Raw genomic sequence first — 16296 nt, forward strand, 5'->3', positions numbered from 1 at the left:
ACCAAGCATCTTCCTGGAAAAGCTACATCAGCTTTTTCTCAACTTGATCTGCTCATTTCCGGGACTGACCTATCGTGTACCTATCGCTGTGCATTCTATGAGCAAACAAGTGGGCTCAGCTCTGCCTTGACGGTTGGGGTAGCTTAAATTTCACTTCTTGAACACAATAAAAAAAAATTTTTTTAAGTAAGTTCTACACACGGCATGGGGCTTGAACACATTCACATCAATAACCACTTTTTTAAATTTTTGGAAAATAGAAAAAAATTAATCATTCACAATCTCATCATGCTACCATAATCATCTCACCATTTCATTTATATTTCTTTCAGCCTTTTTTACCATGCATATCTTTTTTTTTTTTTTTTTTGCATCGTTCTAATCATAGTATAAATTCAACTTTGGGTCCTGCTGTTTTCACATAACATGTAAATATTTTTCCATGATGCTGCAGTTTTCATAACCATTATTAACAGGTAGCTTAAATTCTAAACAAGGCAGCTGAATTTCTATTTGGTTTTTCAAGGTATGTGGTAAATACTCCAAAAGAAAACATCCTAACCTGCTACTAAGAAAGTCTTTGAACTTGGAAAAATAATGCCCCTGTGGCTTCTCCATAGTAGCAGGTTAAAACTGTGGAACCAAAACAAAACAAAAAACTATGTAACAAATTCCTTTAAAAGTCTACAACTTGAGAGGTGCCTGGGTGGCTCAGTTGGCCAAGTATCTGCCTTTGGCTCAGGTCATGATCTCAGGGTCCTGGGATCCAGCCCCACAATGGGCTCTTTACTCAGCAGGGAGCCTGCTTCTCCCAGTCCCTCCATCTACTACTCCCCCTGCTTGTGCTCTCTTTCTCTCTCTCTAATAAACAAGTCTTTTTAAAAATAGAAAAAAATAAAATTCTGCAACTTGAACAATTTTTTTCAGTTGGTAGTTCACATTACTGGCAAAATGATGACTCTTCCTTCCCACTGAAGTTTGCAACCTCCCAGGGAAGGAAAGAGCCTCAGTTAACAGTCATACCTTCTACTCTCGGCAAAGACCACAGAGAAAGGATTTTGCAGGAGATGAGAAGCCACCTTTGCTTCTTCAAAGTGAAGGGGAATAAAATAGGCCGCTCAAAACTGTGCCCCTTTGGCATATTGGTTGTTTTGAATTAAAGATACTTGAGGAGCACCTGGCTGGCTCAGTCGGAAGAACATGCAACTCTTGATCTCAGGGTTGTGAGTTCAAGCCCCATGTTGAGTATTGAGTATAGAGATTACTTAAAAATAAAATACTTAAAAAAAAAAAAAAGATATTTGAGAAACAGCCAGTATAGAAGGACCCACTGACCCTTCTTTGTCCTCCTGAAAACAGGAAATAAATCTCCCATGTGAAAGGTACCCTTCCTGTACCAGGAGGAAGAGAGACACCCTTATCACAAGAGATAGGATTTAGGGCTGAGAAGGCTATATAAACAAATCTTGTTACTTCTTCACTTACTACCCCAAAGCCCAAACCTCTTTGTCATGTCAATTCTTCCCAAATTTAGTGGGGTTTTTTGTCTAAACGGTATAAAGGCTGCTTGCTTTGGTCACTTATTTGAGTTTCATATTTTTAAGGACTCCTGTACATCTGTAATTAAATTTGCTTTTCTCCTGTTAATCTGTCTTATGCCAATTTAATAATTAGGCCAGTCAAAGACTCTAGAAGAGAAGAAGGAGAAAATTTCCTTACCCTACAGAAGATTTGGGAGAAGGAAACTCCCAGGGTTTGTTCAAAGGGAAACAAAATAATCTGACTTGGATCAGATTGTAACAGTATGAGCTTACTGTGTTTTGTTATTATCTCGTTTCACTTGGGTCTTTTTTTTTTTTTTTTTTTTTTTTGAGCCTAGAAAACATCATTCTCAAAGAATTAAGCTACCCTTGCAACCTTCCCTTCCTTAAAGTAATCATTGTAATTTTACTGTTTGCATGATTTCTCACTTTATAGGCATATTGATGATTTCCGACACCATAAATATATCATGAACTGCATAGTAACCTAAACTTCTGTACCTAGAATATGATCAATTTATTGTGAACTTTCTAACTGCTGCCTGTTTTATGCTTCTTTTCTTTTATCCTTTTTCCTTCTTTTTCTGAAGATTAGAACTGCTTTAATTGCATTCTTTTTTTTAAAGCAGCTTAATTGAAGTATAATTTACATACCATAAAATTCACCTACTTTAATTATACAATTGAAAGATCTTTAGTAAATTTCCAAAGTTGTGAAAGCATCACCGCAATTCAGTGTTAAAGATCCCTTGTGCCCACTTGCAGTCAACCCCTGAACAGCCGCTAATCTACTCTCTGTCTATAGATTTGCCTTCTCTGGACATTTTCTATAAGTGGAATTATACTTTTTTACATCTCGTTTCTATCAGCATAATGTTTTTGAGATTTATTCATGTTGTAACATTAATCATTATTCCTTTTTATTGCTAAATAGTGTTGCATTATAGGGATATGCCACATTTGTTTATCTATTTACCGGTTGATTGGCATTTGGGTTGTTACTACTTTTTATCTATTATGAATAATGCTGCTATGAATATTCAAAAACAAGTCTGTGTGGACATGTTTTCATTTCTCTTTTTTTTTAATTAATTTATTTATTTTTTAATTTTTATTTATTTATGATAGTCACAGAGAGAGAGAGAGAGAGAGAGAGAGAGGCAGAGACACAGGCAGAGGGAGAAGCAGGCTCCATGCACCGGGAGCCCGACGTGGGATTCGATCCCGGGTCTCCAGGATCGCGCCCTGGGCCAAAGGCAGGCGCCAAACCGCTGCGCCACCCAGGGATCCCATGTTTTCATTTCTCTTAAGTAGATTCCCAAAAGTAAAACTTATGGTAAATTTATGTTTAACATCTTAGAAATTGCCAAATTAGGGCAGCCCCGGGTGGCTCAGCAGTTTGGCACCTGCCTTCGGCCCAGGGCGTAATCCTAGAGACCAGGATCGAGTCCCACTTCAGGCTCCGTGCATGGAGCCTGCTTCTCCTCTGCCTCTCTCTCTCTCTGTGTGTCTCTCATGAATTAAAAAAAAAAAAAAAAAAAAAAAAAGTCAAAGTGTCTGTTTGAAAAAAAAAAAAAAAAAGATTGCCAAACTATTTCCCAAGTAGTTGTATGATTTTATATTTCTACCAGCAACACCTGTAGATTCCGATTCCTTCACATCTTTGCCAATCCTTTCTTGTCTAATATTTATTATAGCTATCCTAGTAGAAATGAGATAGTATCTCATTGCGATTTTTATTTGCATTTCCCTAATAACTAATAATGTTAAGCATCGTCCCATGAGCATTTTAGCCATTATGTTTCTTCTTTGGCGAAATGTCTGTTCAAACATTTTGCCCATTTCTTAATTGGGTTATTGTCCTGTTATTGAGTTATAAGCTTTTTTTTTTTTTTTTAAGATTTATTTATTTTAGAGAGAGAGAAAGAGAGTACACAAGCAGGGAGGGAGGTAAAGGGAGAGGATTTTCAAACAGACTTCCCACTGAGCACAGAGCCCAATGTGGAGCTTGATCCCACAACCCTGAGATCATGAGCTTAGCCAAAATGAAGAGTTGGACACTCAACCGACTGAGCCACCCAGGTGCCCTGAGTTATAAGCATTCTTGATATATTCTGGGTACAAGTTCTTTATCAAATATACAGTGTGCAGATATTTACTCCCAGTCTATGCCTTAACTTCATTTTCATAATGGTAACTTTTGAAGCACAAAAGTCTTTCATTGTGATAAGTCCAATTTATCAACTTTTTTTTATAGATTATGTTTTTGGTGTCATATCTAAGGAATCATTGCTTAATTCACAGTCACAAAGATTGTTTCCAGTATTCTTTTCTAAAAGTTGTATAGTTTTAGCTCTTAAGTTTAGGTCTATAATTATAATTAATTTTCAATTAATTTTTGTGTATGGTGTGAGGAAAATCAGGGTTTCTGATCCTCAGCACCATTGACACACTGGGCTGGATCATTTATTGTGGAGGTCTGCCCTGTGCCTTGTTGGATATTGGGCAGCATGTCTAGCTTCTGCCCAGGAAATGTCAATAGCACCCCTGCCCCCAGTTGTGACAACCAAAATTGTCTCCAGACATTGCCAAATGTACTCTCCCCTTGTGAAGCCAAAATCACCCCCATTGAAAACCACTGAATTCAATTAAATATTTTTTGTATGTGGATATCCAGTTCTAGAGAAACCTTTTGTTGAAAAGACTATTCTTTCCCCATTTAAATTGCCTTGGCAACTTCGTAAAAAAAAAAAAATCAGTTGACCATAAGTACAAGGGTTTATTTCTGGACTCTCAGTTCTGTTCCTTGATCTCTATGTCTTTCCTTAAGACAGTACCACACTGTCTTGATAACTGGAGCTTTATATTAAGTTTTAAATAGGGAAGTGTTGGGGCACCTTGGGTGGCTCAGTCAGGTAAGGGTCTGCCTTTGACTCAGGGAATCCTGGTACTTGTCTTGGAGGATAGAATCTTTGTTAAGAAATTGGCCTTTAGGGATGCCTGGGTGGCTCGGTGGTTGACGCCTGCCTTCGGCCCAGGGCATGATCCTGGAGTCCAGTGATCAAGTCCCATATCGGGCTCCCTGCATGGAGCCTGCTTCTCTCTCTGCCTGTGTTTCTGCCCCTCTATGTGTGTGTCTCTCATGAATAAACAAATAAAATCTTAAAAAAGAAAAAAAAAAGAAAGAAATTGGCCTTTAGAGTCTTCAGATCCCAGCTCTGCCGTTGACGGGCAAGTTACTTACCTTCTCTGAATCTTACATTATCATGCACAAATTTAAACATTTTTATTTCTCTCAGTCTTCTAGATGGGCTTTACTAAATGAGGTGCAGAGACTCCCAAGGATGCTCAGCAGACAGCCAGATGCTGTGGGAAGCCACAGAATGAACAATGCACATTAACTAAGAACATATTTCTCCCCCACAAAGTTAAAGTTAGGTAATTTATTACAAATGATTTTTTAAACTTTCATGGCATGCAAAAATATATATATATATTTATATATGTATGCATGTGAGCACCCTCTCTCTGTCAAATGAATAAATAAAAACTTAGAAAAAAAATTTAGAGAGGGGCTGTGACCCCTCTATAATATATATACATTATAGAATTAATTAATTATATATACATATATATACATATTTATATATATATAAAATGGAATTAAATGTAAGCTTTTTTTTAATATTTATTTTAATATAAAATGTAAGACTTGGGATGCCTGGGTGGCTCAGTGGTTAAGCATCCGCCTTCTGCTTAGCACATGATCCTGGAGTCCCGGGATCGAGTTCCACATTGGGCTCCCAGCATGGAGCCTGCTTCTCCCTCTGCCTGTGTCTCTGCCTCTCTCTCTCTCTCTCTCTCTCTCTCTCTCTATGTCTCTCATGAATAAATAAATAAAATCTTAAAAAAAGTAAGACTTAAGAGGTGCCAACCAGCTCAGTTGGTAAACATACAACTCTTGATCTCAGGGTCGTGAGTTCAAGCCCCAAGTTGGTCATAGAGCTTACTTTAAATACATAAAATAAAATGTAAGACTTAAAATAAATGTAATTTCTATTGGGTGCTTTGGGCTCTCCCTCCTTTCCTTGCACATCCTACATTCCACTTAACAAATTTTTTTACCCCTAGTCTCCCTCCCACCCGGATAAGTATTCACAGCCGCTTTACCTACAGAACCTCAGAATCCTTAACACAGCACACCAGGCAGCTGCTATTAAAATACCAAAACCTGGACACCAGGGTGGCTCAGCGGCTCTGGTGGCTCAGCGGCTCAGCGCCTCTGCCTCCGGCTCAGGTCATGATCCCAGTGGGGGAATCTGCTTCTCCCTCTTTCTCTGCTGCTCCCCTTGCTTGTGCTCTCTTGCGTGCATGTGTGCGCTCTCTCTCTGTCAAATGAATAAATAAAAACTTAAAGAGAGAGGGGCTGTGACCCTTCTATAAAAAAGAAAGATTTAAATTTTGTCTTACCAGTTATAACACTGGGGTTTGTTTGGATTTTTTTTTTTTTTTTTTGGTTCTCATCTCTTTATATATATATAATGGAAAGATAGATAAGAGTAGGCAGTAGAGAGAGCAGATCTCTTTTTGACTAAACTATTAACACCTTAGCATCTATATTTTTCTTCCCAGTACTCTACCTACCAACTTTTTATGACCAGAAGCTGGCATGACAGATTAATTTGTATCTAGCTGTTGCTAAGCTATCACCATGGTATCAAGGCACTAAGGCAAATATAGATGCCTAAAAACAAATGTGTAGGAAGAAAATTTTGTCCCTGGCCCCCTCACCTTTCCTGTCATCTGGATGAGTATACATCAAAATTTTGTGTCATAGTTGCTTTACCACCACAACAAAACAAAATAAAACTTTAGAAAACAGAATTATTACAGTCCATAAAAATATGTCTGCAAATGTTAGGTTTGTCATTTACAAAAGGCATCACTAGTCTTTGTACCTACACCTTGTAATGATTGAAACAGCCCTCATAGTGAGTGTTGAATTTTCTGCCCTTAAGCAAAATAAAACATCAGCAAAAATACCATCCTATTAATTTAATTTTTATGGTCAGTCAAAATGAATGGCATCTTTTTACTCTGTCTCAATGGTTAGAGCTTTTCAAATAGTTTTTAAAATTTCAAATTCTAGTAGATGATTTCAGCAAAATGCCCTAGTATGAGCTTTATCTTCCAGTGTGGTATAGATATAAATGGCTCTCCGATCTTTTTCTTAGTCCTATTACTTCCTCTGCCTCTCCATATATACACAGTAAGAAATTATTTAATCCAAAGGGAACAGCTCAATTTTCTTAAAAGTGCCCATCAACACTATTAAAATATGTTTATAGACTGGGTGTATCACTTGTTTACCTAAGTAGTAGCATAAATATCTGTTTTTAGAAAGCTTTACCATAAATCTTTCTATATGATTGGATTCTTAAACAAGGCTATGATTAGGAAATAAACCATTTTCCCCCTTGGCTAGTTCTAATGAAAGCTTTCCAACTTAAACATTGTGTTTGAACACTTCTTCCATTCATAGTATGTGCCCATCAAAAAGCGCTTTCTGTTTGCAGTGTGTCAGCTGTACTATTTATAACCTAGTTAACAATGCCAACTAGAGGCAGTAAAAGGTGTGTATTTCATATGCAAATTCCTAGCAATAATTTCTACAATTACATATAGTTGCTTGCTCTATTATGTTTAACATTGGCATTATAAAACTGAGTACAGGAAGTAGAAAATGGTACCAATAGTACATTTTACATGTTTGTATGCTTAAAATTTGTATTGAATTAATCAGAAAAATGAAAATTAAAGAGTGCAAAATGAAAGTACTCCTAGCTTGTGATGGACATGTTCACATAATGGGACCTGTCACTTCGATGACCTGCAACAGTAGCTGTTCAGACGAAGAAGCTCACTGTGTGTGACATAGGCTCTTCTTTCTGCTTTGTCTCCAAAATTGTGTTTTCCCAAACAGTCCTCTTTGCTTCTTTTTTGTTTTACTAGATTGTGATTCCCCTGACTTGGAAATCATGAATAAGAGAGAAGAGACCAAAAAAAAAAAAAAGAGAGAGAGAGAGAGAGAAGAGACCAGGATTAATTTATGCTTTTTTTCCCCCCTGATCATTAAGTGTTACTGGGTGCAGAAAACTGTCTTTGCTACAAAAATGACCAGAGTGAGGTTATTTGTTTCTTCCTCGCTATAATGTGGGCTTCTTGGGATCAGATACTCTTCGAAGGCAATGGGCTATAACAAATAGAATACACAGATCTGGGTTCAAGTACTATCTTCTCCATTGGATGGGATATCAGGCAAATTCCCCCAAGTTTCTTCTCGCTTTCTTAAAAAAATAAAGACAGTCGTGCTTATTAGTAAAATGGCTGATGCCCAAATGCCCTATGACTGCATCCATTACAGAGGTTGACAGTAAATGGTCAATAAAGGAAATATGTATGCTTTTATAATGATGACACAGCAAGTCAAATAGATAGTAAAGGAGCAGTGGATTGCAAATTCTAGTTAGAAGAATACAGATTATGAAAGTAAGTCTAGACAAAGAAGACATACAGATGGCCAACAGACACAAGAAAAGATGTTAAACATCACTTATCATCAGGGAAATGCAAATCAAAACTACAATGAGATACCACCTCACAGCTGTCAGAGTGGCTAAAATCAACAGCACAAGGAACAACAGGTGTTGGTGATGATGTGGAGAAAACAGAAACCTCTTGCACTATTAGTAGGAAGGCAAACTGGTGCAGCCACTCTGAAAAACAGTCTGGAGTTGCCATGAAAAGTTAAAAATAGAACGACCCTACAATCCAATTGCCCTACTGAGTATTTACCCAGAGAATACAAAAATACTAATTCAAAGGGGTACATGCACGGTTATGTTTATAGTAGCATTATCTACAACAGCCATATTATGGCAACTGCCCAAGTATCCATTGATTGCTGAATGGATAAAGAAGATGTATATTGGGGATCCCTGGGTCGATCAGCGGTTTGGCGTCTGCCTTTGGCCCAGGGCGTGATCCTGGAGTCCTGGGATCAAGTCCCGCATCAGACTCCAGGCATGGATCCTGCTTCTCCCTCTGCCTGTGTCTCTTCCTCTCTCTCTCTCTCTCTCTCTCTCTCTCTCTTTCTCTCTCTCTGTCTAACATAAATAAATCTTTAAAAAAAAAAAAAGATGGGGATCGCTGGGTGGCCCAGCGGTTTGGCGCCTGCCTTTGGCCCAGGGCGCGATCCTGGAGACCCGGAATCGAATCCCACGTCAGGCTCCCGGTGCATGAAGCCTGCTTCTCCCTCTGCCTGTGTCTCTGCCTCTCTCTCTCTCTCTCTCTCTCTGTCTCTCATGAATGAATAAAATAAAATCTTTCAAAAAAATATTTTGTTCATTCAAGAGAGCATGAGCTCGGGGTGGGGGACAGAGAAGCAGATTCTACACTGAGTGGGGAGCCTGATGTGGGGCTCAATCCCAGGACCCCAGGACCACGACTTGAGCCAAAGGTAGGTGCTTAACCAGCTGACCCACTTGGGTACCTCAAGAAACATGCTCTTAGTCATAGAGAACAAACATGGTTACCAGAGGGGAGGTGAGTGGGGGTGTGGGTTAAATAGGGGATGAGGACTGCGGAGTGCACTTGTGAGGAGCACAGGGTGTTGTATGGAAGCATTGAATCCCTATATTTTACACCTGAAACTAATTCTTTTTTTAAGATTTTGTTTATTTATTCATGAGAGACAAAGAGACAGAGACACAGGCAGAGGGAGAAGCAGGCTCCATGCAGGGAGCACGACATGGGACTCATAGGGACTCCGGGATCACACCCCCAACCCCTTCCAGCCAAAGGCAGACGCTCAATCGCTGAGCCACCCAGGCGTCCCATACCTGAAACTAATATTAAACTGTGTATTAACTATACTAGGATTTAGGGATCCCTGGGTGGCGCAGTGGTTTAGCGCCTGCCTTTGGCCCAGGGCGTGATCCTGGAGACCTGGGATCGAATCCCACGTCGGGCTCCCGATGCATGGAGCCTGCTTCTCCCTCTGTCTCTGCCCCTCTCTCTCTCTCTCTGATGACTATCATAAATAATTAAAAAAAAAAACAAAACTATACTAGGATTTAAATTAAAAAAAATTTTTAAAGTAGGTCTAGAGACTTTATTAGGCATATAAGACAATATAAGGTGAAAGAGATCTAGATAAAGATGATTAGAACCTGCCCAGGCGTGTATCTTTATTCCCCTTTCCCCCCCACAGGAGTATATCTTTAAAAAGCAATATTTAAAGTTCAAAGACAAGCATAAAGCTTATCATTTGGAAAGTTATGGGGCTTGATGGTAACAATATTCCCACAATGTGGTATGTGAACCACCTGCATCGAAACCAGGGGCTTGTGTTAGCATCAGGGCTTTACCCAGACAGCCGGAGCCAGAATCTCTGAAGGTGAGGTCCAGGAATAACAATTTCTCAAAAGCTTCCAAGTAATTCTCACATATATTCCAGTTTTAGATCCAGTGGGGTAGATGAGAAGTTTCTAAGGTTCCATTGATATTCTAATTCGTGCTGTGGTGCAACAAAGAGAACATGAGCTTTGAAGTAACAAATTCCAGGCAGATTGAAATGCTCAACACTTAAGCCAGAAAAATAAAAATCTGTGGAGAAAAACAAATACTGCATGACCTCCCTTATATGTGGAATGTTAAAAAAACAAAACCTGGAACTCTTAGATACAGAAAATAGACTGCTGGTTGCCCGGGGAGGGGGGGGGAGTGGGGGGGGAGTGAGGGATGGGAAGGGAGGTGCAGGATCGGTGAAGAGGGTCCCAATGTACAGACCTCCAGTTATAAAATAAATGTCATGGGGGTGTAATGCACAACATGGAAACTGGTGAATAATATCGTATTGCATATCTGGAAATTGCTAGAAGAATAAATCTTAAAAGTTCTCATCACAAGAAAGAAAAAACTTTGTAGCTATGTGTCGTAATGGATGTTAATTAAACTTACAGTGGCGATCAGCTTGCAATACAGTTGTCCCCTGAACAACACGGATTTGAACTGTGTGCGTCCACTTATATGCAGATCTCTTCCCATAAATACAGTACTAGTGTTTTTGTTACGATTTTCTTTTCTCTAGCTTACTTTATTGTAAGAATACAGTATTTAATACATATAACATATAAAATATGTGCTAATCAGGCATTTATGTTACCAGTAAGGCTCCTAGTCAGCAGGAGGCTATTAATAGTTAAGTTTTGGGGGAGTCAAAAGTTATACATGGATTTTCAACTGTGATGGGTAGTGCCCCTACCCCCAACATTCTCCAAGGATCAACTGTATACATAAATATCTAATCACAGGATGCCTGGCTGGCTCAATCGGAAGAGCACGTGACTCTTGATCTCAGGGGTGTGAGTTCAAGCCCCACGTTGGATGTACAAATTACTTAAAATCTTTTTCTTTCTTTTAAAAATTTTATTTATTTATTCATGAGAGACACAGAGAGATAGAGACATAGGCAGAGGGAGAAATAGGCTCCTCACAAGGAGCCTGATGACTTTAGGGCTTGATCCCAGGACTTTAGGATCACGCCTTGAGCCGAAGTCAGATGCTCAACCACTGAGCCACCCGGACATCCCCAAAAAAAAAAAATCTTAAAAAAAAAAAAAATCTAATCATTATGTTGACACCAATAATATTAAGGTATTTATACCTTGATTTTTAAAAAATACAGAAAGAGGAGACAGTTGAGTGGCTCAGGCAGTTCAGTGTCTGACTCTTGATTTTGGCTCAGGACATGATCTCAGGGCTGCGAGACTGAACCCCACATCAGACTCTGTGCTGGGCATGGAGCCTACCTAAGATTTTCTCTCTCTCTCTCTCTCTCTCTCTCTCTCTCTCTTCCTTTCCCTCTGTCTCTCCCTCCCGCTCTAAAAAAAATACAGAAAGGGAGAAATAGGGATGCCTGGATGGCTCAGTGGTTGAGCATCTGCCTTTGCCCAGGGCATGATCCTGGAGGTCCAGGATTGAGTCCCACATCAGGCTCCTGGCATGGAGCCTGGCTTCTCCCTCTGCTTATGTCTCTGCCTCTCTCTCTGTCTCTCATGAATAAATAAATAAAGATCCTTAAATTTAAAAAAAAAGGGGGGGGGGAACAAGTATAAAATGTGTAGTAAATGAAAAATGTAGAATAAAATGGCAGAAATAGGGGAGCCTGGGTGGCTCAGCGGATGGACATCTGCCTTCAGCCCAGGGCATAATCCTGGAGACCTGGGATCGAGTCCCACATTGGGCTTCCTGCATGGGGCCTGCTTCTCCCTCTGCCTCTGTCTCTGCCTCTCTCTCTCTCTGTCTCTCAAGAATAAATAAATAAATAAAATCTTTAAAAAATAAAATAAAATGGCAGAAATAAGTACTTATATTGCAGTGAATTATAATAAATATACATTAATTAAATTGACCAAACACTGTACGTTAACTACACTAGAATTAATTTTTTTTAATGAAATTGACTAATTAAAAAATAGACCTAGGGGGGCACTTGGGTGGTTCAGTCGATTAGGTGTCCAACTCTTGATTTCAGCGCAGGTTGTAACATCAGTGTCCTGGGATCGAGCTCTGTGTCAGGCTCCACACTCAGCAGAGAGTCTGCTTAGGGATTCTCTCTCCTTCCTCTCTGCCCCCACCCCTGCTTGTGTTTGCACGCTCTCTTTCTCCCTCTCTCAAATAGATAAATAAATCTTAAAAACAGAAACACTCAGATTAGGTTAAAAGGTAAAATCCAATAATAAGTTGTCTAAAGAGAAACTTAAAAGACACAAAAAGTTTGAAATAAGAGATGGAAAAAAATATGAACCAAAAGAAAAAAGAGAAAAAAATATTAATAGCTGACAATTTAGAATATTAGGAAAAAATAGACAAAGAAGGATGTTATATGCTGATTAAAGGAATAAAGCAAGAAACTATGAACATCAAAAACATGTATGCACCTAACAATACAACCTCAAAATATACAAAGAAACAACTTTTTAAACATTCTGGGAAAAATGGATAAATCTTATAGTTAAAAGATTTTAGCCACACATTTCAGAAATTGATAGATCAGGCATATAAACTTATTGAAACTCTTTAATAATGCAGTAAATAGGGCAGCCTGGGTGGCTCAGTGGTTTAGCGCTGCCTTCAGCCCAGGGTGTGATCCTGGAGACCTTGGATCGAGTCCTGCATCGGGCTCCCTGTGTGGAGCCTGCTTCTCCCTCTGCCTGTGTCTCTGCCTCTGTGTGTGTGTGTGTGTGTGTGTGTGTGTGTGTGTGTGTGTGTCTCATAAATAAATAAAATCTTTAAAAAAAAATAATGCAGGTAATAAGCTCAAGCTATGAGGTATATATAGAACTCAGCACTCAAGGAATACTTTAATAATAACTATCAGATTAAACTATGTGAAGATGTCCAGAGTTGACAACTTTTGGCCCATAGGTGTGGTGGTTTCATATTACTCAAATGTCACAGGTTGCTGAGGGGATTAAATTAGCTAATGTATGTAAAACACCAGCACAATGTCTAACGTAGTCTCCTTTGATCTGTAGTCTATTAAGAGAGTACCTGCCCTGATTATTGGTTATCATGAATTAATTCAGTAAAACCCTACTGTAATTGGATAAGTGAGAGCCAAAGAATTCAAAAATGTGAAAGTCAGGTCACAGTGTTTTGTGAGGTTAACAACAAAACGACCAGTGTGGAGCTAGCTGGTGAGGAATTCTGGGAGTCCAGCTGCCATAGCTAAATTCATCCAGACAAAGCTGTGATTTGGTGCCACCTGGTGGTGGTGGTTGGCTCCAATTTAAACATCGTTGGGGACAATTCTTGAGTCCAGAGGCAGCAGGATAGCATCAGGGATTCCAGAAAGGTCCCAGGTAGTTGACCAGATTCAGAGATTTACCTTGGAGAATACTGAGGACCAGAGACTCGCTCTTCACCTATCTCTTTTTCTGAAACAAGTCTGCATGCCTTTCCTTCACCTTCATGACCTTGGCGTCCACTCCAAGACCCCTATATCCCCCACCCCCACCCCCGCATACAACTTTAACCCCCACCCCTGACTCTTATCCTTGTCCTGTTCTCAAACCGGCGCTCGCTCAGCCCAGAATAGGAGCCAGTTGCCAATTCTGTGTTATATCTAAAATTATGCTTTTGCTGAGTGCATTATCACGGGGTTTTACTGTGCTTATGAAGGATCCCCTGAATGCTTACAGCATAGTAGCACTATGTTCTTTAAAGCCTTTGATTACCGCAAGTGTTTCTGGTTGGCTATAAAAAGCCTTTATTAGGTTGAGACTAATTGAAATTCAAGCAGGGGGGAAAAAAAAAAAAGGAAGACCTGCAAAGGGAGAAATTTTCATCTGGAGAATATTAACCCTATTATACGTATGCCATGAAAATTTAAATTTATGGTTGCCTTTTGTCGATGATCTCTTAGTTACCCAACAGGTTCAGAACTTACTTTGGTTATGTCTTTGTTAAATTTCTCAGGTTGGGGCGGGGGGTGGGCAGCCTTTCCTTATAGAAACATGTGGCCCTGTTCCAGTATTATAGATGTGCCCCCCTGAAAACACAAACTGGCTTCTCAGAATCTGCGTGGAGGGGACGCCTGGGTGGCTGAGTGGTTGAGCGTCTGCCCTTGGTTCAGGGCATGATCCCGGGGTCCTGGGATCAAGTCCCTTACCGGGCTCCCTGTATGGAGCCTGCTTCTCGCTCTGCCTGTGTGTCTGCCTCTCTCTGTGTGTGTCTCTCATGAATAAATAAATAAAATATTTTAAAAAATTGATTAAAAAAATCTTCGTGGAGGTGCAAGTCGGTAAAGGGGTGGTGGTCCCTTACCGGTTGTTTCTGTTTGTGTCCCCAGCACTCTTCCTGGCATCCTTCGGCTGGGTCACTAGCCCCGAGTCAGAGCCCGACGCCGCCCAGAGCAGCCGAGCTAGCTGCTGGAGATCAGGCTCTTCTTGGCCTGTGGCTGTCAGGGGTCACTTGTGTCATTGATGAAACTGTCCGGCACCGAGCTGGGCGTGGGGCCCCCGAAGGTTGGTGGTGCGCACCAGCGCAGGCCTCCACCTGCCCGCTACCTGTGGTTCAGGCCTCCCCGGTTACCTCTGCCTGGACTCAAACTTCCAGCTCTCTGTGTTTTGCTCAAAAAGGCTATTTCTAGTTTCCCAAATCTGGCCTGCTGTGCCCTGCTACGCTGCTGCCCACGCTTCTCTCACTTGGGCCCGCCTGGGTCACAACCACCCTCCACCGTCCTGCAGCCTCTCTGGCCAGCCTGTCCTTCAGGGAACCTTCCTGGGCCTGCTCCTCCTCACCCATCCATCCCCGGAGTCTCCCTCTGGGCCGCTCTGTATTATAGTTCTCAGGGTCCCCCCGTCGATTCGTTGGGTAGACTGAAATCTCTGTGAGGGCAGGGGCTTGACTTATCCATTTTTTAATTCCCCAGAGGACTCAAAGCTTTGCAGGTGTAGGTGTTCAATAAACATCTGTCGAATTTTGAATGCTTTTGTCACATTGAAACCAGTCGGGCCACCTTCCAAAGAGTTCTCACCTCCTGCCAACTGCATGGGTGCGCAACCCTAATTTAGGTACTAAATGGCCTCCCCTACCTCTCTCCACAATCGATATCAGCCAAATTCTGTCCCTGCAAAAATTCTCTGGGAACGTAGCCATTGGGAAAACACATTCACTTACTCCAGCCTAGACGAGAGATCCCTTTGGCACGGAAATAATTTACTTACCTAATGTCAAGGCCGAATAAATGGCAGTTGCCACAAGTACAAAGTTTACTTGCTCAAAGCTGGGGTTGCAACAAGCATCATACAGAGATTTTGCATGGCCACAGAAGCTGTACCTCTGGTGTGTCTTAATTTCTTAACATTTTAAATGTTATTAAACCATTGGGTATCAACTTGGATGCAACATATTTTGTGATAGATACCGTTTGAAAACTTCAGTATCTCCGGAAAGAGGATTCAGGAAACACCAAATGTTTGAGTCTTAGAGAATCACAACATAAGTGCCCTATCTGTCCCAAAACTTGTTATGAGTTTCCCTGCCACCATGCATATGCCACTTATTTCTACATTTCTACTGGTGCTAATACTTTCCTTCTTAAAAAAAAAAAAAAAAAAAAAAAAAAACCTGTTTTTAATTTTATTAAAGAAAAGTAACCTCATGCCTCTCTGATTTCTACTATGAGATGTTCAGAGGGAAGCAGGTAATGTAGCTTATCGGATTCCTCTGGTCCCTTTCCCCTCAAATTCACACATGCGAGTTCCAGAGGGCAATGATTCCTCTTTGCTCCATGCTGATTATATAGGTCAGGAGGGTAATAAGTTCGTTTATGTGAAGGATTTTCATCTGGCGTATTTCTAATATTCCTGCCCCACTCCTGCCCACTCAAATCAGTATCACAGTGAGACCAGCATCTCTCTGGTCCACCCAGAGAAAATGATGAAACAAAGGTGATTTGAGTCTGAACTTTCTGCCCCCAAATTTATCATCTTCCCAGAGAACAAGGGTTGTATTGCTTTAGTCTTTTAAGCCAGTAATGGCTCAGTAATAACGTTAGTCCTTTAAACCAACGACAGCTCGGTAATAACTAGTCTCGGGTGTTTACATTAACTCAATGGCTAAACCTTCAAGATACTACATATATATATATATATATATATATATATTTTTTTTTTTTCCAAAAAAC

This window comes from Vulpes lagopus, chromosome 1 (genome assembly GCF_018345385.1).
Source record: "Vulpes lagopus strain Blue_001 chromosome 1, ASM1834538v1, whole genome shotgun sequence".
NCBI classification, from domain to species: Eukaryota; Metazoa; Chordata; class Mammalia; order Carnivora; family Canidae; genus Vulpes; species Vulpes lagopus.